The sequence below is a fragment of the Mus pahari genome, chromosome 17 (genome assembly GCF_900095145.1).
Source record: "Mus pahari chromosome 17, PAHARI_EIJ_v1.1, whole genome shotgun sequence".
Classification (NCBI taxonomy): Eukaryota; Metazoa; Chordata; class Mammalia; order Rodentia; family Muridae; genus Mus; species Mus pahari.
The window spans coordinates 62,280,359-62,286,564 of record NC_034606.1 but is presented as its reverse complement, the minus strand read 5'-3'; the positions used below and the strand labels follow the sequence as shown (position 1 = coordinate 62,286,564).

General features: G+C 41.4%; 1 protein-coding gene and 1 pseudogene across 1 annotated transcript in view; both read left to right on the top strand.

The window, feature by feature from the left end:
• Positions 1-6,206, top strand: part of Rpap3 (RNA polymerase II associated protein 3) — a 40,362-nt gene that overhangs the window by 9,427 nt on the left and 24,729 nt on the right. The window lies entirely within an intron of this gene.
• On the top strand, positions 3,086-4,077 carry LOC110335059 (annotated as a pseudogene).

The window sequence follows — 6,206 nt, the reverse complement described above, 5'->3', positions numbered from 1 at the left end:
AGAACCCAAGACTACCAGCCCAGAGATGGCACCACCCACAAGGGAACCTCCCCCCTTGATCACTAATTGAGAAAATGCCTTACAGCTGGATCTCATGGATGCATTTCCCCAACTAAAGCTCCTTTCTCTGTGATAACTCCAGCTGTGTCAAGTTGACACAAAGCTATCCAGTACAGAAGTCAATTTTATTTGATATTAAAATGGCTACTCGAGCTTGTTTCCTTGGACCATTTGCTTGGAAAATTGTTTTCCAACCGTTCACTCTGAGGTAGTGTCTGTCTTTTTCCCTGAGGTGGGTTTCCTGTAAGCAGCAAAATGGTGGGTCCTGTTTGTGTAGCCAGTCTATTAGTCTGTCTTTTTATTGGGGAATTGAGTCCACTGATGTTAAGAGAATTTAAAGAAAAGTAATTGTTTCCTGTTATTTGTGTTGTTAAAGTTGGGATTCTGTTCTTGTGGCTGTCTTCTTTCAGGTTTGTTGAAGGATTACTTTCTTGCTTTTTCTAGGATGGAGTTTCCGTCCTTGTGTTGATATTTTCCCTTTATTATCCTTTGAAGAGCTGGATTCGTGGATAGATATTGTGAGAATTTGGTTTTATCATGGATTACTTTGGTTTCTCCATCTATGGTAATTGACAATTTTGCTGGCTATAGTAGCCTGGGCTGGCATTTGTGTTCTCTTAGGGTCTGCATAACATCTGTCCAGGGTCTTCTGGCTTTCATAATCTCTGGTGAGAAGTCTGGTGTAATTCTAATAGGCCTGCCTTAATATGTTACTTGGCCCTTTTCCCTTGCTGCTTTTAATATTCTATCTTTATATAGTACATTTGTTGTTCTGATTATTATGTGTCGGGAGGAATTTCTTTTCTGGTCCAGTCTATTTGGAGTTCTGTAGGCTTCTTGTATGTTCATAGGAATCTCTTTCTTTAGGTTCTGGAAATTTTCTTCTATAATTTTGTTGAAGATGTTTGCTGGCCCTTTAAGTTGAAAATCTTCATTCTCATCTACTCCTATTATCCATAGGTTTGGTCTTCTCATTGTGTCCTGGATTTCCTGGGTGTTCTGAGTTAGGATCTTTTTGCATTTAGTATTTTCTTTGATTGTTGTGCCCAAGTTCTCTATGGAATCTTCTGCACCTGAGATTCTCTCTTCCATCTCTTGTATTCTGTTGCTGATGCTCACATCTATGGTTCCTGATTTCTTCCCTAGGGTTTCTATCTCCAGGGTTGTCTCACTTTGGGTTTTCTTTGTTGTTTCTACTTCCCTTTTTAGGTCTTGGATGGTTTTGTTCAATTCCATCACCTGTTTGGTTGTGTTCTCCTGTAATTCTTTAAAGGATTTTTATGTTTTCTCTTTAAGGACATCTACCTGTTTAGCAGTTTTCATGTATTTCTTTAAGGACTGGCTAGCCTCGAACTCAGAGATCTGCTTGCCTTCCAGCTGTCTCCTTTATAAGCATGCCCCATCATGCCCAGTTGTGGGGCTGGGACTAATCCCATGTTTTGTGTTTGCTAGGTAGGCACTCTGAAATAAGCCTCATTCCTGTATTTGATTTCCCTCCCTTCCTCTGAAGCAATCAAATGTAGGGCATCATGCAAACCAACTAGGCAAGCACTTTTTTGTTGAGCTGTATGTCAAGCCTATGTTGGTTCGTTTGTTTATTTGTTTGTGGCCTTTTATTTTTGTTTTTCCTTTTTGGTGGGAGATGTAGTTTCGTTTTCTTTTGTGGTTTTGAGATGAGATCCTATTATGCAGCTGTGGCTGGCCTGGAATTTATTATATAAACCAGACTGACCTGGAACTCAAAAATATTGTCTCTTGCCTTCTGAGTGCTGGGATTAAAGGCATGTATGTGCCAAAATGCCTGGCTTAGCCTATACTCTTGAAATCCCCCCCCCAAAAAAAAATTACCTGGCATGGTGGCACACACCTTTAATCCCAGCACTCAAGAGGCAGAGATTTGCTGTTGCTGAGTCTGGCTGTAATTTGGCAATTGCCTTCAGCAGGAGTTACTCCAAGGCTTATGCCAGGTGAGGTGCTGCTCCATTTGCTCTGCAGAAATTAGAGGATGCCAGAAAAAAAATTATGAAAAAGTGTTAGAACTGGAACCAGATAACTTTGAAGCAACAAATGAACTCAGGAAAACTGATCAGGCATTAGCATCCAAGGAAAACTCACATCCCAAAGAAGCTCCTACGGTGAGTAAGCCAGTTGCAACAGAGAAAAAAAAACACTGAAGATCAGCTGGGCAGGCAGAAGATCATCGCAGAGAAAGACCTGGGCAATGGAGTTTTCAAAGAGGGGAAATATGAGCAAGCACTTGAATGCTACACCCGAGGGATAGCAGCAGACCACACCAATGCTCTACTTCCAGCTAACAGAGCAATGGTCTTTCTTAATATTCAGAAATATGAAGAAGCCGAAAGTCTGCACAGAATCTATCTTACTAGATGGTTCATACTGAAAAGCGTTTGGCATAAAAGGAACCACAAGATTATTTTGGGGAAAGATCAGTGAGGCCAAGCAAGATTTTGAAGCTGTTTTACTTCTGGAACTTGGAAATAAACAAGCAGTGACCAAGCTTTCCAGCACTAACATGGAATTGAGAAAGGACATTGGGATGATGTCTTTCTTCACTCCACACAGAGACATATGTGGTGATGCCTGTAATAGTCCTCCTCATCGTGGGTCACCTAAAGCATTCAGAAGGTTTTTATTGAAGAAACGGGCAATTTGGTAGAGATTGTTGATTCACCAGATAGTTTTGCCACTATCCCTGAGAGTGATGGAGCAACAGCAGCTGTGGGCACTGGAAGCAAGAAGAATTCAATCCAGAGGGCCTCTTTGCCCTCAGGGGATACTCCAAGAGTTAAAGTGTTGAAAATAGAAGCAATCAGTGACACTTGCGCCCCACAAGCACAGGTGGACGTGAAGCAGGATGTACGTCAGCCTGTGAGTGAGAAGGCCTCTGTGAGGGTAGAGCAGTCAGTTGGCCACTGCAGGTTGTCTCCAGTTCCTGCCAACTCCTTCCAATAGTCTAGGCACCGGACAGCTCAACCGATTCGTGCAGCTCTCTGGAAAGCCGCACATGTCAGGCCACAGACCTCCCCCAACCCACAGTAGACAACGTTGTGTGGCAGATAATACCAATCTCTATGTGTTTAGAGGGTATATATAACCCAGGCTATGATGAATCGGGAAGGTCAGATAACGAAGAATATTCTCTCTTCAGGGAAATTTGGAGGTATCATTTTGCAATAGGCATGTGGCACCAGATGGGTACAGATGGCTACATGCCCCGGAATTGGCATCTATGTCACTTGTGCTGCACGGAAACAATCTATTAGTGTTCGGAGGTACAGACATCCTGTTTGGTGAGAGCAACCGCAATGGCATTCATGTCTGCAATGTAAAGTATAAGAGAAGGGCTTTACTCAGCTGTTGGGGGGAAAGACCCAGTAATATATATGGACAGGCCATAGCCCTCATCCATGAGTCCCTTTATCTCTTTGGGGGAACAATTGTCTACATCTATAGCACAGACCTGCACAAGTTAGAGCTCAACAGGTGTGAACACAACTCAAACCAAAAAACCTGTCCTATGACCTGCTGGAGGAGAGGTAAAGACTTGAAATTGCTCATGATGGGAAGAGGATTTACATCTTCGGAGGAGGTACTTCCTGGACAGCCTATTCCTTAAATAAGATCCACTCATACAACCTTGAAACAAATGCATGAGAGGAGGTTGCATCAAAACCTCAGGAAAAAAAAATAGGTTTTCCTGCAGCCCGACGATGCCACAGTTGGGCGCAAATAAAAAATGAGGTCTTAATATGTGGGGACTATAACAGAGAAATGATCCTGGGAGACATATGGAAGCCGAGTGTGCAGACTTTTCAGAGGGTGAAGCTCCCTCACCTTGGCAGAGCCCGTTTACTTTCACTGTGAGGCTGCCACTTCTGCTGGTTGCATGTACATCCACGGAGGAGTAGTAAACATCCATGAAAACAGACTGGGTTTCTGTTTAAGATATGGCTGGTGGACAGCCCCAGGAGGGGGCTCCACTCCCAGGCACTCTAGCAAGCCCAGGATCTTAGGATCAGGGATGAGTAGAACACAACATCTGTTCCAACACCATCGGGAGTAACTGAGATCCAGCAGGATCCAGGGACCCAGGAACACTGCCCAACCAGTGGCTCAGGTTCATTCTGGTCTACACAGGTCTACCTTGGGAGAGAACTCGTCTGCCAGTCCCACAGTCCCCAGAAGAGGCTCCACTCCTAAGCACTGTGGGACATAATGAAAGCAGTGGTAAAAGAAACACTCATAGCTCTGGGTGCCTCCAAAAAGAAACTGGAGAGAGCATATGCTAGCAGCTTGACAGCACACCTGAAAGCTCTACAACAAAAAGAAGCAAATACACCCACGAGGAGTAGACNGCAGGAAATAATCAAACTCAGGGCTGAAATCAACCAAGTAGAAACAAAAAGAACTATATAAATAATCAACCAAACCAGGAGCTGGTTCTTCGTGAAAATTAACAAGATAGATAAACCCTTAGTCAGACTAACCAGAGGGCACAGAGACAGTATCCAAATTAATAAAATCAGAAATGAAAAGGGAGACATAACAGTGGAAACCGTGGAAATTCAAAAAAATATCATATCCTACTACAAAAGTTTATACTCAACTAATTGGAAAATCTGGATGAAATGGATAATTTTCTAGACACATATAAGGTGCCAAAGTTAAAACGGGATCAGATAAATCATCTAAACAGTCCCATAACCCCTAAAGAAATAAAAGCAGTCATTAAAAGTCTCCCAACCAAAAAAAAGCCCAGTACCAGTTGGGTTTAGTGGAGAATTCTATCAGACCTTTAAAGAAGATCTAATACCAACTCTCTTCAAACTATTCCACAAAATATAAACAGAAGATACCCTTCCCAATTCATTCGATGAAGCCACAATTATGCATATACCTAAGGACCAAATGAAGAAAGAAATTCAGACCAATCTCCCTTATGATTATTGAACAAAAATATTCAATAAAATTTGTGCCAATCGAATCCAAGAATACATCAAATTGATAATTCACCATGATCAAGTAGGCTTCATCCCAGAGATGCAGGGATGGTTCAATATACAGAAGTCCATCAACATAATCCACTACATAAACTCAAAGAAAAAATCCACGTGATGATTTCATTAGATGCTGAAAAGTATTTGACAAAATTCAGCATCCCTTCATGTTAAAATTCTTGGAAAGATCAGTAATTCAAGGCCCATACCTAAACATAGTAAAAGCAATATACAGCAAACCAGTAGCCAACATCAAACTGAATGGAGAGAAACTCAAATCAATCCCACTAAAAATCAGGGACTAGACAAGGCTAGTCCCACTCTCGACCAATCTATTCAGCATAATACTTGAAGTTCTAGTTAGGGCAATCAGACAGCAAAAGGAGGTCAAAGGGATACAAATTGGAAAGAAAGAAGTCAAAATATCGCTATTTGTAGATGATATGATCATATACTTAAGTGACCCCAAAAATTCCACCAGAGAACTCCTAAAGCTGATAAACAACTTCAGCAAAGTGGCTGGATGTAAAATTAACTCAAACAAATCAGTAGCCTTCCTCTACTCAAAGGATAAATGGGCTGAGAAAGAAATTAGGGAAATGACACCCTTCAGAGTAGCCACAAATAATATTACATATCTTGGTGTGACTCTAGCCAAGCAAGTGAAAGATCTGTATGACAAGAACTTCAAGTCTCTGAAGAAAGAAATTGAAGATCTCAGAAGATGAAAAGATCTCCCATGCTCATGGATTGGCAGGATTAATATAGTAAAAATGGCTATCCTGCAGAAAGCAATCTTCAGATTCAATGCAATCCCCATCAAAATTCCAAATCAATAGGACAAAAAGGCAACCAACAGATTGGGAAAATATCTTTACCAATCTTACATCTGAGAGAAAGCTAATATCCAATATATACAAAGAACTCAAGAAGTCAGAACCAAATAACCCTATTTAAAGATGGGGTACAGAGCTAAACAAAGAATTTTCAACTGAGGAATATCAATGGATGAGAAGCACCTAAAAAATGTTCAACTTTTTTTTTTTTTTTTTTTTTTTTGGTTTTTTGAGACACGGTTTTCTTTGTGTGGCCCTGGCTGTCCTGGAACTCACTTTGTAGACCAGGCTG